Source organism: Poecilia reticulata, linkage group LG13 (assembly GCF_000633615.1).
Source record: "Poecilia reticulata strain Guanapo linkage group LG13, Guppy_female_1.0+MT, whole genome shotgun sequence".
NCBI classification, from domain to species: domain Eukaryota; kingdom Metazoa; phylum Chordata; class Actinopteri; order Cyprinodontiformes; family Poeciliidae; genus Poecilia; species Poecilia reticulata.
Window position 1 is genome coordinate 8,506,869 of NC_024343.1, and position 22,120 is coordinate 8,528,988.

Here is a 22,120-nt window from a genome sequence, read left to right on the forward strand (position 1 = left end):
ACTCTTAGGTATATATACTGTTAGGTATATACAGGGGTGAAAGTAGGCTGGTATGGTCGGGTACTGCGTACCCCTAAAAGATTTAGCAGGGGTACGCAGTACCTGCAAGACAGGGGAGCGGCTGTCTGCTGTAAAAAAAAATCAATGGGTTCACTGTGCAGCCGTGAGTGCACCCACTAACACAGGACGAAAAATGGGATTTTCGACAGCTATTGACACCTTGTTCTGCCGTGCGCATGGAGATTAAGGGCTTTCGGCAAGAGGTTTTTGTCAGAGTCGAACACTGCCAAAAATGGTCAAAAACGCTGTGTGTCTGTGTTCCCCATCATCCCCCTCCCCCTGTGCCTAGCAGAGGTTTTCGTATTTAAATGAAGTTGCTGAGTGCCATGCAAATGCAAATCAACTGTTGAGCACTGCCTTTTGACTTATTCATTTTGTAGCTAACCCTTTTTACCTTGTGTTCACCATGAAGAAGTATGTTTGGAGAAAGAATATTAAAACAATCTATCTTATCCATTGAAATATATATTACATGTGTGTTAGGAGCACTGAAAAACTTAAATTTGGTTGAATTGATGATATAAAAGAAGAATATGCATGATCACATACAATAGACTTTTGTGAAACGTGATCTTACTTTGACATTCTTCCTATCTGAAGATTTATCTTGTGATGGGAGGAATTGCACAACTTAATCAAAAATAAAAATAAAAAACATGTTCCAGAGTGGTTCATTGTACATAAAGTATTTTTGTGAATAATATTCAAACTAATGTTAATGTTCACTGATTGCTTTAAAGATCCAGAGTCATGCTATATTGGAGTGGTATTGGTCATTCCACATCACAATACAGGACTTAAGAAACTACAGATTTTTCAGTATTCAGTTGCTTAACTCTCAAGTTTAAATTGAAGAACAAAATGGTTGAAAGTDTGTGATACCTTCTGATAGAGTATAAACATTTGTATTCTTTTTTTAAAGTTTTGTTAGTTRAGCATTAAATATAACTCACAGATTATGAATCATATTCTGTATAAACTAAAAAGGAGACAGCTCAAAGTAGAATTGAGTAAATAAACATATATACAGTACATCTAAAAACATTTTAGCAATTAATTATAATAAAAATTAAAGCTCCGCGGAGCCTCAAGCGGCCCGAGCAGCCAAGCGCCGCTCCGGCCTATAGCCACCGCGGAGTATCCAGCACCGCCACCCGCCTTCCACCGCGTACCCTTTCGCACAGTTGAGGCACGCGTCCGCCAGGCAGTTGGCACCGTTTAGTTCGGCATGGTTCCCTGGCGACACACCACAAATTTCGTGCAGATCGGTCGATGTAGAGAGGAGATATTGGTGATGGGATAACCGAGGGGGTGCTGCAGAGTAAAATCACAATTCAATCCCGTTGGGCTCTTTAGCATTGAACACAGCTCAAACGTATCCACTTTGGTGCCAATCGGAAGATGCGTGTGTGATTCAGAGACAGTTGTATGCATATGGCGAAGGACAGACAGTTGGCCACGCCCCCATGAGTCAGAGTTCGTCACAGTTCATCATCAGCTCATATTATATCAGGTGGTAGAAGATTAATTCCATATGTATTATTCAGTAAAAATAAGACATACAGTAGAAAAAACAGCTGAATTCCTGTCAAAAGTGGGCGGAGCGAAGGTTACGTCATCATCTGAGCATGAGAATGTAATGAGGGTTGGTCAGTAGTGAGACATAGGAAGTCTGAAGCAGCTGTCACCTTTTATGTGGAAGTTATGTAACTTTGATGTTTTATGGCGAATAGTCAAAGTTTAGCACTTAGCCACGCCCACATGCTTTKACATACAAAAATTCCTGTGATAACTTTAGACCTTTAATATCTCAACTCTCTGCTTACTGAGTTTGAAGTCTATATCTGAAACGCTGTAGGAGGAGTTTTCTCAAATATGACGTCTCTGAAAAACAGCAAATGGCGGCTTTCATCCAAAATGGCCGACTTCCTGTTGGGTTTGGACCATGGCCCCAAGAGACTTTCTTGTAGGTCTTCACAATATACACAAGTGTACCAAGTTTCATAATTCTAGGTTAAAGAATGGCTTGGGGCTGATTATTTAAAATCTTCAAGGGGGCGCTATTGAGACATTATGCCACGCCCACAAAAAAATTACACTGGATTCCTGTCGAGGGGCCCACAAGGATCAAACCTAGTGAGTTTGGTGCAGCTGGGCTTTAAACTGTGGAATTCAAGGCCAAACGTAAGGAGACGGCGTTAAAGGTCACTTCGCCACGCCGCCATGCCCAGCTGCTTCATCCAAACCAAACGGGGTTGGACACCCTGACACACCAACATGTCTTCTCTCTGTCGACACAGTTTCATGTTGATTAGGTCAAAGGGGTCAGATAGTGAACGTTCGCAGTAAAACATGACACTTCCTGTTCTAAGGGGGCGTGGCTTAGGTAAACGCAAAATTTCACAACTGGGTGTTGTAGGTCATCCAAAGGTAATCACACACAGAAAGTTTGGTTGCTCTGTGACTTTCATTGTAGGAGATATAACAGTTTATGACTTTCTGGTACGTCGGTGAACTTTGACCCCTGGAACGACCCCTTCAACATGCTCGAAAACTCACAAATTTGATAACTTAGAATCGGCCATGCCTTATGAACAATCTGACCGAGTTTGAAGCCGATCGATCGAAATCCCTAGGAGGAGTTCGATCAAATGCGACGTSTGTAAACGGCCAAAATGGGCTCAAAATCGGAACTTCAATCCAAAATGGCCGACTTCCTAGGATAGTTGCACTATGACATTAATTGTAAATTCTGAGTGTCTTGGGGAGCTCTACAACTGTACCAAATTTTGTTGATTTTCTTGTTGTTGTTCTTTAATAAAGTTACGAACGTTTTGATAAGGACCCAGAGGAGGACGTGCTGGTCTCAGCCTCCTGGCGGCATTCAGTTTGTCACCTCATGCCGAGATCGATTCAAAACTTTCTGAGATTGACGTGTTGCACCGCTGCTCTAGTAAAGCATGAACAGTTCTGAAACAATATGAAATGGGAAAAAAGTTATTTATTAACTGATTAAGTCATGTTTTAGATTGTTCTTGAAAAACGAATAAGTCACGGCTAATTAGTGGGCGCATTCGCGGCTGCGCAGTGAACCCATTGATATTTTTTACTATTAAAAATAAGCAGGTTACTGCGTATTTTTACGCAGTACCCTGCCGTACCCCCTTACTTTCACCCCTGCCAGTAGATCCACGTACTACATTCCTATCCCTGACAGAAGTGGAATGTATTTTAATAAAATGAATTAACTTAATTATTCTGGAGCCTTATTGTATGTTTTGAAACAAGTCAAGAAAGGGCCCCCATGTTTTTTCAAATTTACTGATTGAGTGTTGAAGAGAGCATCTAATTCTTTCCAGTTTCAAACACGACATAAGGTCATGTAGCCACTGCTTGTGAGTTTGAGGAGCAGCACCCTTCCACCTGGTCAGAACTGTTCGCCTCGCTAACAGCGAACAAAATGCCAGTGCCTGCCGTTTAAAGACTGGTAAAGGCAACCCCTCACCATTGAAGCCAAAAAGAGCAAAGAGAAGGCCAGATGTTACTGCCATCCCGGCCAGCCTGGACATCATATGGAAAACATCTGTCCAGAACTGACCCAGAGCGGGGCAGGACCAGTACATGTGAACCAGTGTGGTCACAGCAGTTTTTCATTTGTCGCAGTATGGGGTGATTTTTGGATAGAAATGAGATAGTTTGCTTTTGGAGAGATGGACTCTATGTACTATTTTGAACTGAATGAGACAGAGGCGTGCACACAGAGATGTTGTATTCACCAGTTTAAGTATAGAGGCCCATGTCTCATCCAGTATAGCCATATTCAAGTCTTCTTCCCATGAAGTTTTAAGTTTAGATGAGGAGGTCTCTTTAATAGTCAACATTTTATTATAAAGCCACAAAACCAGCTCTTTACGAGTTGGGTTCAATAATAGGATGGTTTACAACAGTGTATACTCTGTCAGGAGCCTGAAAGGTGAGAGTGAAGAAAGTTTCTGGCTGGCAAATATCTAAAAAAAATTTGATTTAGGTAAACCATATTTATTGCTAAGTTCCTCAAAGGATGCCAAAGTATTCTTAATGAAAAGGTCCTTAAAATGAGTAAGCCCCCTCCGGTGCCACTCTAGGAGTACCCCATCCTGAACAGATGGTTTAAAAAAATATTTTCAGTGAGTGTTTCACTACAGGGTTTAAAATAGGCTTACCTGAAGCGAGCGAGAGTGTGGAGCAAAGCACGGCCGGGATGGATATGTTGTTACCACTGCGTAGCTCCATAGCCACCCAGTCAGGGCAGCCGCCCAGGCTATGGTAAAAATATCAGAACACTAAACATCTAAGGTTGGCGGCCCAATAATAAAACCGGAAATTGGGAAAGGCAAATCCCCCCTGCTGTTCAGGTTTTTGGAGTTGTAATTTATTAAGCCTTGGGCGTTGACCCTGCCAAATGAAGGAAGAAAAAATCAAGTCCAGTTCATTAAAAAAGTATTAGTGATAAAAACAGGTAATGCCTGAAAGAGGTATAGAAATTTGGGTAGTATACTCATTTTAATTGAATTGATACGTCCCACAAGGGACATGGAAAAAGGCATCCACTTTGTGAAGGATCCCTTCACTTTCACTTGGTTCAAGAGTTGAATCAAATTATCTTTGAACAGGTTATTATGTTTTTTTTGTCACCGTGATACCAAGGTATGTGAATTTTTGTCTTTCAATTCTGCGGCAGATTAGCAAAATCTGAGAAATTAGCTTTATTGCCTATGGGGAAAAGCTCACTTTTGGTAAGGTTCAACTTATACCCAGAAATCTGACTGAATTGGCTAAATATATAGAGAGCAAAAGGCAGTGAGATTGATGGTTTGGAAATAAAAAGTAAAAGGTCATCTGCATAAAGCGACACTTTATGTTCCACGTCATTCCTTCAAATGCCAGATATCTCTTTGCTGGTCTTGAGTGTGTTGAGACACTTACCAAGGCCAAGTACACTGACATGCATTCACAGATTGCATTCTCATATTTTCACACAAAGGCCCTTGTAATTGTAACAGATACAGAAACTCTTCAGACTCCCGTCTCCAAGGAAATAGAAACTTAGTTGATGTAAGACATCGAATGACCACTGGGTGCATTCTTAGAGTATAGTCAACGAATCTTCCCGTTTTTGATCAGATGCTGTATAGACTCGGTCACATTCACACCTAGTCTGTGAGGGTAAGCGACTCCTTTTTTAGCGCTAAAAAAGAATAAAAAAAGTAAAGTCTGATTGCTTTGTGTTGGCTGATTTTCTGCTCCGTGTGCTGGCACATTTTTGATCCATCGATGTTGAAGTAGTCATTCTTTCAACAAGTGCAATGACAAGGGGCTCTGTGGCCAGATCAAAAAGCAGGGGGCTAAGAGGACAGCCCTGACGGGTGCCTCTTTGTAATTTAAATGGTTTTGAAGTCTGAAAATTGGTACAAACCGTGGCAGACTGTTGCTGGTATAATAATTTAATCCATGAAATTAAGTTTCCTCCAAAGCCAAATCTACTAAGGACCGCAAAAAGATAGTCAAACTCAACCCGGTCAAAGGCTTTTTCAGCATCCAAAGATACAACACACTCAGCCGAATCTGCAGCACCAGAATAAACAATATTAAGCAGCCTTCTAATATTAAAATATGAGTGCCGACCTTTAATGAAACCTGTTTGGTCTTTTGAAATAACCGATGGTAAAACAGTTTCAAGTCTACGGGCAAGAATTTTGGATAAAATTTTGACATCTGTATTTAGGAGAGAGATAGGTCTGTATGAGGTGCATTCCACTGGATCTTTGCCCTTCTTTGAAATAAGTGTGATACAAGCTTTGTAAAATGATTGAGGAAGGGATCCTTGTTTAAAACAATAAGTAAGGGTGGAGCTGAGCTGCACAGAGAGTAGGTCTGAGAATTGTTTGAGAAATTCTGAGGGGAGACGATCCAGACCCGGGCATTTGCCAGATTGCATTGAGGCAATTGCAAGGGAGACTTCTATCTGGGAGATGGGTTCATCTAACATCCACGACACCTCAATTTCAACTCCTCCAGGATTTCTGGGTTCAACTGGGGTATTATTTCAGCTTTTCCGATTTTGATTGGCTGCTCCCTGTTGTAAACCACCATGTTGCTATGGTTATGCATCACAACAAAGTAACAGAAATACAAAATATATTGCAAAAATCAGTCCAACCACACAGAATCCAAAACAAGAAAGTACAGCTGTCCAAAAAAGATATTTTCCTCCAAATAAAAAAGCAGAAATGAATGTGTGAAAAAAAAAATCTCAATGAGCACAGAGAGCTACTCCAACATGCTGTGGCACAATTCTATAAATACAGGTGCTGGTCAAAAAATTGAAATATCACAAAAAAGTTTATTTAAATCAGTAATCCCAGGTGAAAAAAGTATACTTTAGTATATTTCAAACATACTTAAATTTGTGAAAGTACACTTTAAGTATACTAAGTATTAAGTGTACTACCTATAAGTATATCTGAAGTATACTAAAAGTAAAAATCCAAAAATGCACAATTGTTAATCATAACCTTTTTATTGCATACAAACATATGTATTTAATTCTAGGCACTACTGGGGATAAACAGAGGCCAATTATCTTGGAACTGTGCGTTTGGTGGAATAAAACTTAAAACAGAATTCCGCTGTAGGCTCATACTCCTAAGAGGTAAGAGAGCCAGTGCCAGGATGACACACTGAAATATCAGTTTTAAAATTGACTCTGACATTTTAAATTCTCACACCAACATCTGTCCAGGTCAGTTTATGGGGCACCTGTGCCGCTTTGATGAAGATGAACAAGTTAATGTCTATTCTGGAGACAAATGCATGAAATACTAAAAATGTTTGGATATTAAACTCTATTTAACTGTACCATTACAATTTCTGAGTCACTCTTTATTTTACGGGATCCTGGGTGTACTCACGGGCTGAGAAATCCAATGTAATCAGTTTTCTTATAGTTGTGTTACTCTGGTTTCTAGTTCATCTCGTTTCACTAAGAAAACATAAACTTGAATCTTTCTGAAATAAGCAATGGACTGAAGAAGAGTTCAGCAGAATAACGCGGTTCGTTGTAAACTAGAGATGTGCCGATCAGGTTTTTTTCCTGCCGATACCGATCACCCATGAGGGCCGATCACCGATACCGATCACATAATTAAATTTTTTTTTTTTTATCATAAACACTGCCAGTTACATTATGTGGAAAAAGGAACCATGAATTCACCTTAATTTGGACAAAAACTTGTTTTTAATAACTTTTTCCAAGAAGAAAACTAAACAAAACAGGCATTGTGCAAATTGTACTGATAACATATGAAGGCTCTGAAGAGTAGCCTCTTCAATAATGCAAAGAGCCAAAATAAAACCTCTCAACATTCCCAAAAAAATTCAAGTATAAAACGTAGCATTCAAAGGCAAATGCAGGTTCCATTACAATAAACAATCCAGAGTWACTRAATGAAAACTTCCTGATAGCATGGCGGCTAGCTGATTACTGCTAGTTCTGAGTGGCTGTTTCTGACTGAGCGGAGTAATTATGCAGAACAGGGAGGAGATCGATTATTTTTTTTAGAGATTATGTGTCTCATGTTAGGACAGCGAAAGTTTTAATACGCATGTAAAATGTATTATTTTAAGTTAGATGCTGCAGCTTTAAGCAGAGGTTCGGTGTGAGAGTCACTACCAGGTGGAGCAGATGCGGCAGTCCGTCTGTAAAATATTACTACCTGTAGCGTGTAGCAGCGGTTCAACAGCGAGAGCAGAACCAGCATCTTACATCGCAGCTCGAAGACTTAAATAATTTTGCGGGTTATTTATTTAGCTTTCTGACCGTCATGCTAATAATCCTGGTGAGTGTTTGTAGCTGTGCACTGCTTTACCTGCTATCTGATCCTCCGTATGTATGTTTTACTGCAGTGAGCCTCGATTTAGCCAAACTCCGTCAAGTATGCCATTGTTTTTGTCGTATTAGGTTCGTTGTGTTGATGCATTTTGATGTGCTTCAATTTTCCGTCGCAACAAGCAAACGTCCCCATTCACTCAGTGCGTTATAGTTCAACATCGYTTAGGATTTGTTGCTGCGCGTTTGCGCAGTGTGAAGGAAAGAGGAGACCAGCTGCACAGGCAGGCTGCGAAATGAGATGCAGGTGATTGGTATCGGCAACAAGAGCCAATGATCACCGATCATGCACTTTTTCACAAAAATTGTCCAGATTATGATCGGTGACCGATCGATCGGCACACCTCTACTGTAAACTCTTACATTGATATAGAGTTCTCCAAAGAAACATAATTCCTTACAGGGGGTTGATGTAAATTTCCATACAGGTCAACCAGTGTCCAGTTTGAGTGACAGCTTAAGAAATAAAGCAGGGGCAGCGCAAGAGGCAACGCCGCACAGAGGCGCCAGCTATGTGATTGGGCCGCTCTCAGCTTTAAATGTATAAACTGTAAACCTATCTTTTAGAAATAAATCTGCTCAGCGAGTGAAACACTCAGAACAACAGAGACGCTTGTGTAACCCACAAGAAGGGTTACTTTAAATACCTTTTAATAGTAGATCGCAATACCAACACTACAAAAGTATAAGTAAGTTGGGCCTGATCAGGAGATTCTAAATTCGAGGGAGCCTAGGTGTGAACAACAGAGGAGAGCACACAATGTATATAAAAAAGTAGAATTTAATTTTAAAAAGTAGAATTTAATATAAACAACATTTGTGGATCCACATTGTACAAATAAACAAAAATTGCACGCTTAAAAAAAAAAAGTAAATTAAAAAAAAAAAAATCCAGTCTTTTATGTGTCTGTCAAATGTTCTTTCAAAGTTTGTTTAGTCTTTCCAATATGTCTGTGAAAGATTTTTTTATGTTTCACGGCTGGTGACCAGTCGGGTCACTGTCTACCAGTTCACTTGGTCCTCTGGGCTGGGGCTCGCCATTCAAGTTCTTGTAAGGTTGATCTTGATGTCTCTGGCACAATGTTTCAAAAGTGCACCATAGGAAAAAAAAAACCTGACCGATGCTTCAATGCTATATAACTACCAGGGATTTTTCCGGACGTCAGCTGTTAGAAGCTTTTGGAGATCAATTTCCAGGATTTTTTGTAGAATTTAACAGAATCTTATGGGGGATTCACGGAACAACCTTCAGCTCTCAGCTCTCACGGGAGTTAGACGCAATCTGAGCTAGATCTCAGCGCAGTTAAAGGGGCGGAAAAATCAACCTGATTGGCTGATGTGAAATCAGACGGTGCCAGTTATTGGTTGTTTAAAATGTCACTAAAAGCAATCATTAAAGGGATATTTCACAGGTTTAAAAGATTTTTAGCACTTTTTTTTATCAATATTTAAGAACATATTTACAAACATTCTTTTTTTTTAAACTTAAATACTTTTTAATCTCGTTGTGGAATGAGATATTAAATCAACATTTATTCATTTTACTTGTGTTTTTAACACTGGGTTACACTTGCAATCCAGCTTAAAGAATTTGGGAAAAAAAAAACATTCCCCTCTCCCCCCCAATTAATAATTTTTCTAAAAATTAAAACAAGCAACGCTTAGCCTAACGGTGGGCCTAGTAAAGCATGGCGGGCCGCCAGGCTTATAATACACTGGGGGAAACCATGCCTGGTGTTTGAATATTTTCACTTGAGTTGTTATTACGCCTTTATAACATTTGATGATACTAAATGCTTGGTTTTGTTATGAGCATGATGTGCACTGCATGATAACACTATTATTTTGTATAGAACAGGCTGGAGAACTGAAGCACATGCTATGTACTAATGCTAATATCTACCGATTATCAAGTTAAACAGAGACCGCCTCCAAACCCAGACTTGACATCTTGTGGTTTGTCCGATCACAACATAACACACACAACACATAAGTCCACCAGTCACACTCATCGGTTACTGCTCCCAACTAGACCAGGAACCCAGCCAAGGCCTTTCATTGTCTGCTTCCTGAAGCGGAAGCAGGAGTGGGTCAGAAGGCTGGCGAGCGAGTTGGAAGTTTGCTGGCAAACATCTCCCACATGATAAGCTTCTACTGAGATTCCGAAGTTGCAAATTATGGATCTGGTCAGCTGGTCTATCAACACAATTGATAAAACTTTTTCCACTGGGAAACCGGGTAATAGCTTTAAGTTCCTGGGAGTTCCGCGGATCTCACCTGGACTACCAACTGGTCCAAGCTGGTCAAGAAGGCTCACCAATGTCTCTTCTTCCTGAGGACTCTGAGGAAGAACCACCTTTCACCAGACATACTGGTGAATTTCTATCGTTGCACCATAGAGAGCATACTTACCACCTGCATCACAGTCTGGTACGGGAACTGCTCTGCTTCAGACCGGAAGGCGTTGCAAAGGGTGGTGAAAGCCACCCAGCGCATAGCAGGAGCACCACTCCCTGCCATAGAGGACATCTATGGGAAACATTGTCTCAATAGGGCTGGGGAAATCATTAAGGACTCCTGTCACCCAGCATACAAACTTTTCACCCTCCTGCCTTCTGGGAGGCGCTACAGGAGCCTCAGGACTAGAACCATCAGGTACCGGAACAACTTTTTCCCAACAGCTGTTAGACTCCTGAACTCTGCCTCCTGACTCCCATCAGTAATCATGGACTAAAGACATACACATGCACACAACATATATACACACATACATACAGGGGTGAAAGTAGGGAGGTACGGTAGGGTACTGCGTACCCCTAAAAGATTTAGCAGGGGTACGCAGTACCTGCAAGAGAGGGGAGCGGCTATCTGCTGCAAAGAATCAATGGGTTCACTGTGCAGCCGTGAGTGTACCCACTAATCAGCCGTGACTGATAGATTTTTCAAGAACAATCTAAAACACGACTTAATCAGTTAATAAATAACTTCTTTCTCATGTGATATTGTTTCTGAACTCTTCGTGCTTTGCTAGAGCAGCGGTGCAATACGTTGATTGTGGAAGGTTTTGAGTCACTCTTGGCATTAGGTGACAAACTGAACACCGCCAGGAGGCTGAGACCAGCACGTCCTCCACTGATTGACATATCAAAAAGTTCATAACTTTATTAAAGACAGACAACAACAAAATCAACAAAACGTGCTCAAATTAATGACCCAACAACAATAATAATCATTATAATTTCAACAAGGTGTTGCGCAACTCTGTGCAGAGTACAGGAGCAGAGCAGGAGTTTAAAATTAACTAATCAACCACCGCTGTGTTCAGGGAGACTTATTAATAATCGCAAAAATAAATATCAAGCCTGAAAACCTCATATCGTAACGGACTAAATGTTTTTAACGTAATCTGTACTCGGCTCGAGGAGCGCAGGTGGTTGCCGCGGCAACGTGTGCTTAATGACAGAGACTGAGAATAAAAAGGTGCGAGTGGTTTAGAGTAAATCCCCTGTTCGGGTTGTTTTACCTTTGCTGTGACGCATCACAACTGCTGTGGTTTCTGAACGTTCAATAAACGACAAACTTGGACTAATTACCTCGTTCTTTGTGAGTATACGTCATTTACAACAAATATCAAACTCGGTAAATATGTTTCATTAAGTATTTAACAAACAAATGGCTTCTACCACGATAATTATGTGAAATTAAATTAATTGTCTAAAAAAAAAAGTATTATTGCTCTCTGGCATCTCGCTTTGAGCTCAGCTATTTTTTGCCTCTTATTTAGTGGAAATATTGATGAGATTTTCTCCAAAATGATAACCTTTTTCAACCTTTATAGCTAAACTGTTGAAAATGAGAAGCTAATATTCACAAATGACAGTGAAATAAATTCCAGTCCAACATTTGGTTTGAGGTAATTCCTCTGGAACCTGTTGGAGGAAAAATATCCCAACTTTAGAAAATGTGCTTTAACTTAACAGAGCTCTGTGGTTCCTCATGCCGGTATGAGAGTCAGGGTGAGGAGGCGCCATGTTAGGAAGTGAAGWGGAAGCTGCAAGATCTTCAGAACAAACAGGTCATGATGCTAGGCTACTGATGATCCCTCTGTCTGGACACAGGATCAACATAACCAGTTTAAAAGCTAAAATGAATAGTTATATGCCAGACATGGAAAACTGGGATGCACTYCATGCCATGATGTTCAGAATTTAGGTCTCATGGCATCTTAAGGTGTCAACCTTGCAGCCAGTGGGCTGAGGGAAATACAGCTCCATTCTGCAACAATGCAAGAGCTACCCAACCTTTAGTGCTTCGCAAAAAAATTAATCAGCACAGAAACTTTTTGTCAAGAATTTAAAACTACTTTCACCCCTGCATACACACACACACGCACCATGAACAATTAGATTGGATACTACATACACATACTAGCAACCACCCATAACCTGTGCACATAATACCATATGTATACTTCTGCTTACTGCTTATACATTCACCACAATCATAGTTTGTAGGTATTTAGTCTGAACATTAGCACTAATAGTGTATACTATGTATACACTTGTACATACTTTTGTATATTTCTGTTCACAACTGTATATTTACCACAGTCACAGCTGTAAACATGTACATTGTATCGTATTTATAAATCTGTATATTTTAGGTTATCATATATATTTATATTTATAACTTTGCTTAAGCCAGTGGTTCTTAACCTTTTTTGAGGTACCGAACCCACCAGTTTCATATGCACATTCACTGAACCCTTCTGTAGTGATAAATAAAATGATTTTTTTCCCCCCCAAATTCAAGACATAGGCGTGACCCAACTAGAGTCTAGTTTATTGACCCAACTAGAGTCTAGTTGGGTCACCCCAAGATCACTAAGTCTTCTTAAAAGGTAGAGTCTCTGAGAACAGTTCTTCAAAATATAGTCAGTGTTTTCAGCAAAGTTGAGCTGACTGTCCAGGAACGACCCAAGGTATTTAAAATTTGCCACAGTTCCAATAGGTTGGCTACTGAGAGAAACTGGAATCACTTTAAGGTCTTGTTTAGATCATTTAATTAGTTCTACATTCTTAAGAGAATGAAAAATTAATAATAAATAATAGACTTTGTGGTATTCTGATTTAGTAATGTAATTATATTAGTTGTGTTACCACCCCCACGCCACTAGAGGCAGTAGCAACCCCGAAAAGATGCGACTAAGGAGCAGATTTAGAAGAACACCGAAAGCTACAGAATTTGGTAAAAACGGTCAGCTTTGCTGAAGTAATTAAAGAAACAAGTTCAAATCCATGCTGAGAGTAGAACTCCTTCAATCAGTGCTCCTCCGCAGCACAAGCAATGTGCTGTGGAGGAGCACATTGCTGCAAAGCATCACTTGCTGCTAGGCCTGTCACGATAACAAATTTTGCTGAGCGATTAATTGTCTAAAAAATTATTGCGATAAACGATATTGTTTCAAGACCTTTTGACACTGATTTATTGTAAATGACGTAATAATGCATGTGACTTCCTGCAATAGATAGATACACTTTATTTTCAAAAGAACACATAACACTGGAACTGATAAACAAAACAACCAAAAATAAAATGGATTCTCAGTCTCCATTAACAAAAACTGTACTTGAATAAAAACTAAACAACATAAAGCCAAAGTGGAAATAAATACTGCATTCAACCAAAAAAGTACAGATTATGAAGTCTGTATACTATATTCCCCTTCAGTAATCACTAGATTTAAATAGAGAAGATGAGCACATCCGACTACCTAATGCAGTAGTTCATACTACACGATTTTTTGCTTTCCCCTTACGACAATCTTAGATCGTTGGCCGATCTGAGATTGTCGTTGGTGATTTCGTAACCGATCATCCTGTAGTGTATTGTGTGTTACGGTAGATCGTAGTGGCCGCTCCGATCTAAATCAGGGGTTTTCCCCGACTGGGAGCTTAATGCTGAATGTGACAGGTAGCCAATCAGAAAGCACGGATTCTCCTCCGTGTTTTCCGAGGGGAAATTACGGAGGGGAATCCCAAACAGCTGACATGACGCAGCCCAAAATCCAGCGGACATTGGAGATGATATGTGGAAACAACATTAATATTTATTCAACATTTGGTGCAAAGAATATAGAAATGACAAGGGGATGAGTTGGAGCCAAATTGCTACCGCGGTTGATAAACCCAGTAAGTTTTCGTGACATAAGTAGGTTAGAATGATTTTCATTCAGTCAGGACTTTACGCTGACTCTAGCCACAAAAATCACAGGTAGATTCTAGTAAAGTACCAATTGATGCCTGATTTTAAAATTAGTTAACTGGACTTGTAGCCCTTATTTTGTGCTTATCTGAGTGGACACCACACACGATCGAACCCCATCAAACGGTTAGGATTTCTGTCAGCTAATGTTGGATCTCTCAAGTTTTGAAAATGGGCCAACAGTCGGCCGACAACTCGTAGTGTGCGCTGGACATTACACTAAGGAAATGAGGAAGGGAGGGTCAGCGGAGAGCACCGGAGGTGAGCCTTTTTTCATTCAGTGTCATCAACAGAAAGAAAAAAAGACAGGAAGAGACGATAAAGCCGATAATTAAAATGAGGTCGATAGGTTTAATTTATAGTGCGATTAATTGATTTATCGTTTTTTGCAACAGGCCTACTTGCTGCTTTGCATCACTTGCTGCAAAGCGGGGGCATCATCATGACTTTACACAAGTGTGTCTTTACGTCCGCAGCGGTGGCTCCACCGAACCCCTGAGACCGACTCATCAAACCCCTGGGGTTCGATCAAACCCAGGTTAAGAACCACTGGCTTAAGCACTTCTGGATGGATGTGAACTGCATTTTGTTTATTGTACTTGGGACATATGCAATGACAATAAAGTTCTATCTATCTATCTATCTATCTATCTATCTATCTAAAGGGGAACCCTCGCGTCCCGACGGGACATTCTTCGCTGGCTACACGATGGATATTCTGGATGGAAGTGGAAGATCGTGTGTCTGACGGCGCTGTCAGTCGAGGATGTTAACGATGTGTACATTATTGGATTTATGATAACAGGTTTTCTGCTTATTGGAGTTGGCGGCTACCTGGCTTATTGGAAATTTCGGAAGATGCCGGCGGCCGTTTTGGCCACTTCAGGGCTGCCGGGTACGGTTGATGGGATCTGCAGAGCGATCAACACTCAGACTGAGATGATACGGGAGCTGAGCCGCAGACTGGGTGCGATCCTGGAACAGGACCATGGCTGGGCAGCGGATCTCGGACTCAAAATGGATATGGTGTGACCTTGGAGAATGTTGTTCGCTCGGATCAGGAAGGCAGTAAACTGATGTCAGCCTGACCTAAACCCATTTTTGCTATCGGAATATGGCTCCCTGGGCTGGCCTAGGCTGGCCAGCTATTCTCCCCTGGTTGTTATGTCTAAAGAAGGTTCTGTTCTGCTGCCCCCTCCCTCCCTGAGAGCATCTGTGGGCCCTGAACTGATAAGCTGGTGGTGGACTCCAACATCATACTCAGACAATCACAGACAATTGCGTGCTTCAGTTAGGGTTCATGGTCTGATACACACATAACTCACGAGACCCATATGTACGTCACACCTCCTCCTCATACCCAGCTTGTTTTGTCTATATGTGCTTAGGTGCCGAGGTTTTTTTCTTCATCTCAAACTCTGTCCTGCAAAGAGCAGAGTGTGAGACAGGCTGTTTTTTTCCCTCTCCTTACCTGATGTTTTTCTTATTTTTCCTATTTCCTCTGCAAGGCGGCGCCTGTCGGGTTGCGAGGTCTCAGCCAACTATCCCCCCCTCCCATATCCCACCTCCCTCTCGTGTTGTTGTGTAATGGATGGTTGTACTGGAACTGCAATTTTGTTGTCTTTCTGACAATGACAATAAAATTCTTCTGATTCTGATTCAAGGGCTACGCAGCAATGGTGACACTCGTTTCTGGGGTGGCTGCTTCACTTGACCGGGATCCTGTTTGACATAGGTTGTCCCGCTGTACTCTCATTTACAACACCGATTTGAAGATCACAAGAAGGCTTATAAATGTATCAAGAAACTCTCATTGTTTCCCATTAAGTACTGATGTGGGTGAGACATGATGATTTTATTGTTTATTGTCCATCTCCCCTTTTTGACAAACAATTAACTGGATGTTTGTGGGATTTCTCATGCCGAGAGGCATGGACTTTGCCATTTTATGTCACAGTTCATGTTCACCACTATCATTTTGAATGTGTTTTAACTGATGTTAGATGTGTACATTGTCTTATAATTCTAACTACTCAAGGTATTTAATTGGGTTGTAATTAAGATGTCTACATATTCAAGAATATGGCCATGTTAGGTTTTGGTTTAAGTACTTTTACACTTGGTGGTGCCGTTACTGCACCTGGGCTGCTGCAGACCTTCAGTTTCTTAAGTTACTTTTTCAGGAAGGTTTGACAGTTCTTCACCTCTTCACCTTCCTTTGTTCCCTTTGTTTTTGGATGTTTTTTTCTGTTCACAGTTTTTGTTCCCTAGGTTCGGGAATTTTTTTAAAGTTATTATTTTAATGGATCCAATCATCTCCCTTTTTACTGATGGGTTGACTCATTTTATCATATTTTTCAAAACATGACTGTTTTTAATCTGATCTCAACCAATGCCAGGGGTTTTAATATGCCTCGTGGAAGAACCACTGTATAGGAGTTTCTCATCAAGAGAGACATGGATTTTGCGTAAAGGTAAATAACCAGAACCAGATGGTATTCTGTCTCTCCTTATAGCCTCTGGTCTATTAGACATGATTCAATACTCCATCAGAAAGGGCTCTTTCTCCTGGGATGTTAACAAGTGAAAGAAGAAGAATGATCTATAGCTAGAGCATTCTAGCTCTATAGCTCAACCCTGGTCCTCACTGCACCCCTGCTCTGCATGTTTTAGATGTACCTCTATTCCAGAACAGCTGATTCAAATGATTGCATGACCATCAAGTACTGCAGAAGCCTGTTAATCACTCAGATACAATTCAGGTGTGTGGCAGAAGGGAAATACCTAAAACATGCAGGACAGGGTTGAAAAACACTTCTCTAGCATTCACTTTTAAACTCAGATTTAAAAATATATGCAAAGTTGCTAGCTCGGTGGCTACAGGCCATATGACTAAGTTGGTTCATAGGGACCAGATAGGGTTCATAAAGTCCAGGTTGGCTACAAATAATGTCAGAAGTTTATTGCATGTTATAGATGACGCTCAAAAGCTAAATTGCTTGCTGGTCCTACTTTCATTAGATGCAATGGCATTAGATGCAAGGCGTTTGATCACCTTGCGTGGCCCTTCTTGTGGTCTGCTTGAATCTATGGGTTTTGGCACATCATTCATCAATATGATTAAAGTACTGTATAGAAACCCAACAGCTGTGGTGCTTACAGGCACAACTAGTTTGCCACCTTTTGCTATTTCGAGAGGTTCAAGACAAGGCTGCCCTCTCATTCCACTGCTTTTTGCCCTTTCACTTGAACCACTTGCACAGGCTATTCGCAACTCACCCACAATTTCTCCAATCTCCATTACCAATACACACCATCACATTTCGTTATATGCAGATGACATATTGCTGTACCTAAACAATGCTGTACAATGCATTCCACATGTTTTGTCTACCTTTGAGCATTATGGTATGCTCTCAGGTTTCAAAATCAATTAGCATTAATGCCTTTAAATCAGGCCATGATTAATGCTCCTACTCATGCATCTATTCCGTTCAATAAAAATATTGTCTATGTGGGGGTGAACACCTGCTCTTCCTTACAGAAATTATTGAAGAGCAATTTCTCTAACACACTTAAAGTTGTAGCAAACCTTGAGTCTTACTGCCATAATTTTAGCTTATGTGTTTTATTTTGTATTATGCATATTTTTTATGACATTTATTCTGAAAAGTTTTAAGTAGGAAGTGGAATCCAGCATGTTCGCTGAGGCACCAGAAAATAGCTGCATGTCAAATGAATGCATGACTATAGCAAGTGGCTGTAGAAAAGCAAGTTTAAAGAATATGTTCAATGACTTAATTTCTGCCTCTAAAGAAGGGTCAGCCAGCGAGGTATGTTTATGTTTTTATATAATTTTTTATGTCGTTATTCATTACACCATCTCATTTAAGTTCATGTTGCATTTTAGTTCGACGGTGGTTTCAGAGTTGGAAGTAAAGTGGAGCTATGAGGATACATCTCAAGATTAAAGCCTTGTACCATCAGTTAAACAAACTCTTTATTGCCCTTAAGAAGAGGTGGAAGTGATATTAAGAGGTGATCCAGATGACCAAACTCACTTCGTGGTAGAATAGCCATAATTAAAATTAATATTTTGCCCAGAGTCAACTTTATTAGCTCAATGCTTCCCCTCCCACTGCCCTTTTGGTATTGGTGTGATTTACAATCAGCAGTAACAAAGTTTGTTTGGCGAGGTAAATATCCTCGCATTAAGCTCACTACAATGCAACGAGAAAGACAGGCACTTCCCAACTTTAGATTCTATAAGTGGGGCTTTCCTCTGAGGCCTGTTTTATCCTGGTTTCATCCAGAGGTGCAGGTCTCAGGGCAAGCTATTGAGGAGCGATTGTTGGCTCCATATTCCTTTGCTAGCATTTTGCATTCCAACATATCAATCATCATTGCCGTTTGAGGTTCGCTCCTATAATTTTGTATTCGCTATTTATTTGGAGAAAGGCAGAAAAAGCAGCTGGTTGTTGTTCTGGAGTTGGTTCGCATTTTCCAATATTCAATAATGACAAGTTGTTGATTGGTGAGCGCCCTATTCATTTTCCCATCTGGGAAAATACAAATATTCACATGCTCTGTGACATTTATGTAGAAGGAGGTTTACTCACATATGTAATACATTTGATGTGCCAGTTACCTCCTTTTTCTTCTACTTGCAGTTAAGACAGTGCTGTCTGCTAGCAGGGCTCTCTCACAACACAACCTCTCCAAAAACTGTTAAAGGCTGTTAAATTTACAGCTGGATTTGTTTCAAGACTATATCGGTTTTTGTTACAACAAACTTATAGATCTCTGGCATTAGATTTGATTTAGAAAAAAGGCATCCCAGGTATGAAGCCGTTATTTGATTGGGATGAAATATGGACTAATGTGAGGTTGGCATCTGAAATTCTGACCATCAACAAATTCATTTCAACTTTATATATAGGGTATATTTAACTCCCAGAAAACTTCATTTGATGAAGGTTATTAATAATTCTAGATGTACCTTCTGTTCTTCAAAAGACACCGGTAGTTTATTTCATATATTCTGGGAGTGTGCACCAGTGGCCAAATTTTGGAAGATGGCTACCTTTAATTTATTTAAGATGCTCAGGATCTGATTGCTTTGCTCAGCTGCTATACTCATTCTGAACGATTTGTCAAAACCAGAGCTGACACTGGTTGGCACTGTTGGCAGGACTCACAGCTGTAAAAAAAACAAGCTAGTAGCAACACATTGGAAACCTCCACACTCACTCTCTTTACAAGCATGGATTTTAACATATTTGGACATTTTTTTGTCGATGGCAAGAGTTAAAGAATCTACCATCAAGACATGGAGCTCGCTTCTAGCGACTCTTCGTGAATTTCAGATGTAAGATGGGAAATGACTATGAAGCTATTTGATCCAGGGGTTTTTTCAGGGGGTTATAAGTTTTAATTTCTTTTATTCATTTATCCATTTATGTATTTGATATTTTTATCCCTTTTCTATGTTATTTGTGGTTTTTTTCTAATTTCTGTACATACACATATATGTAATTCTTGAGAATAGGGACAAAACAGGGCCTATGGATAAAGCACAAAATTTGAATAAAATATACACAAAATATATTTTTTTCAAATATCTGACTAAACTAACCTGGGTCATGTGAGCACAACAATGTATATTTTCCTGGTGTTTGCTGAATATTTTTTTATTTTAAACATTGTAGTCAGTGGACGATGCCTGTAAAATCCCTTGTCCAGGAGCAGAACTCAATACATTATAATAGTTTAAAACAATTAAAGAAATACTAAAATTGTATATTATGACAATTAAGTATAAGTAGTCATATAAATAATTATAAAAGTATCAATAAATGGAATTAAAAATAATTTTTATATATTTTCCAACTCCATTGAAATTTGTCCCTAGTTTTTGTCAACACCGTCAGACATGAAAAGAATGTCGGAAAAGAAAATCAGAAATTATTGGGGGGCACCAGAACTTCTGAGGACCCCATGACCACTTCCTTTCTCTTCCTTTGCTAAGAGGGCTAGTTAGCTCTGGTTAGCTTATGCTATTCTTGAGTTTTTTCTTCTTTTTATTCCCAAGTTGCTTGTCACAACCATGATGTGTCAACACCATAACTGACCATTTACAAAACTTTGATGAAATTTTGTGAAATAAAAGCTTAATTTTGGTATATTGTGAAGACTTTATGAACCTGATGAGCTACAATATGGCCTCCTTCAGAATAACATTATATAAATTGAGGTAGTTCAGCATTTCGTCAACTCCGTCAGATGTCAACTCCATCAGTTTTTGTGACTCTTTCAGTGAAATTGTTGTCAAATCTCACCTGAATGTGCAATTAATTCATTTTAATGTATTTTACATAAATTGCATTACTTCACATGTATCAAGTTTTTCATTTTACTCACTAGTTTGTCACCACCTTCAGTTCTGTGTCAACTCCGTCATGCACTGTCAACTCCATCAGATGGACTTTTTGTTATTTTTTGTTTTAAATAATATATATATTTTTTGTTTCTTGAGAAGCATTTGTCTGTAAAATGAGTAAAAACATCACTAATAGAGTCATTAAAAAATAATTTTATATTTATTTTTGTCAGATTGTGATGACAAAGTTCTGGGTCAGGTCGATTAAAAATTTAATTTTTTTTTAAAAATTTGCAACTGGGAGCCTGCACCTTAACGTCTTTACAGTTCCAAAACATTATTTGTCATATTTGCATACATAAGGTTGTGAAATAATAATTAAAAAAGGAAAAATTAAAACCCATTTTGTCCCTATTCTGAAGAATCACAATATATATAAGATCGGCACACCTATATATAAGAGGCCACCGATCATAATCGGCCGATTTCCGTGAAAAAGTGTATGATCGGTGATCGCCGATCACGGTCTCTTGTTGCCGATCACACAAACCGATCACCTGCATCTCATTTCGCAGGCTGTCTGTGCAGCTGGTCTCCTCTTTCCTTCACACTGCGCAAACGCGCAGCAACAAATCCTAAGCAATGTGGAACTATAACGTACTGAGTGACTGGGGAAGTTTGCGTGTTGCGGCGGAAAATTGAAGCACGTAGGGTGAAGCACGTCAAAATGCATCAACACGACAAATCTAATGTGGCATAAAAACAATGTCATACTTGACGGAGTTTGGCTACATCGAGGCTCACTGCAGTAAAAAAGACGATCAGATAGCAGGTAAAGCAGCACACAGCTACAAACACTCACCCGGATTAGCATGACGGTCAGAAAGCTAAACAAATAACCCGCAAAATTGTTTAAGTCTTCGAGCTGCGATGTAAGATGCTGGTTCTGTTCTCGCTGTCGAACCGCTGCTACGCACAACAGGTAGTAATATTTCACAGACGGAGCGCCGCTTCTGCTCCACCTGGTAGTGACTCTCACACCGAACCTCTGTTTAAAGCTGCAGCATCTAGCTTAAAAAATCAATTTTACATGCGTATTAAAACTTTTGCTGTCCTAACATGAGACAGATAATCTCTGAAAAAAGAATCGATCTCCTCCCTGTTCTGCATAATTACTCCGCTCAGTCTAAAACAGCCACTCAGAACTAGCAGTAATCAGCTAGCCGCCATGCTATCAGGAAGTTTTCATTCAGTAACTCAGGATTGTTAGGATCCTGTATTTGCCTTTGAATGTTAAGTTTTAAACTTGAATCTTTTGGAAATGTTGAGAGGTTTTATTTTGACTCTTTACATTATTTAGCCTCTTCAGAGCCTTCATATGTTTTCAGTCTGTTAAAGATAGTATTATTGATATCAGTACAATTTGCACAAGCCTGTTTTGTTTTGTTTAGTTTTTTTCTTGGAAAAAGCTATTTAAAAGCTTTTATCTA

At 39.8% G+C, this 22,120-nt stretch overlaps 1 protein-coding gene and 1 long non-coding RNA gene across 7 annotated transcripts in view; one reads left to right on the top strand and one right to left on the bottom strand.

The window, feature by feature from the left end:
• The window catches only part of sgsm2 (small G protein signaling modulator 2), a 180,538-nt gene that overhangs the window by 125,292 nt on the left and 33,126 nt on the right, over positions 1 to 22,120 (bottom strand). The window lies entirely within an intron of this gene.
• On the top strand, positions 14,753 to 15,909 carry LOC108166820 (uncharacterized). Its single transcript, XR_001777218.1, has 2 exons — positions 14,753 to 14,789; positions 14,917 to 15,909. It is a non-coding gene; the product is annotated as an uncharacterized LOC108166820 (long non-coding RNA).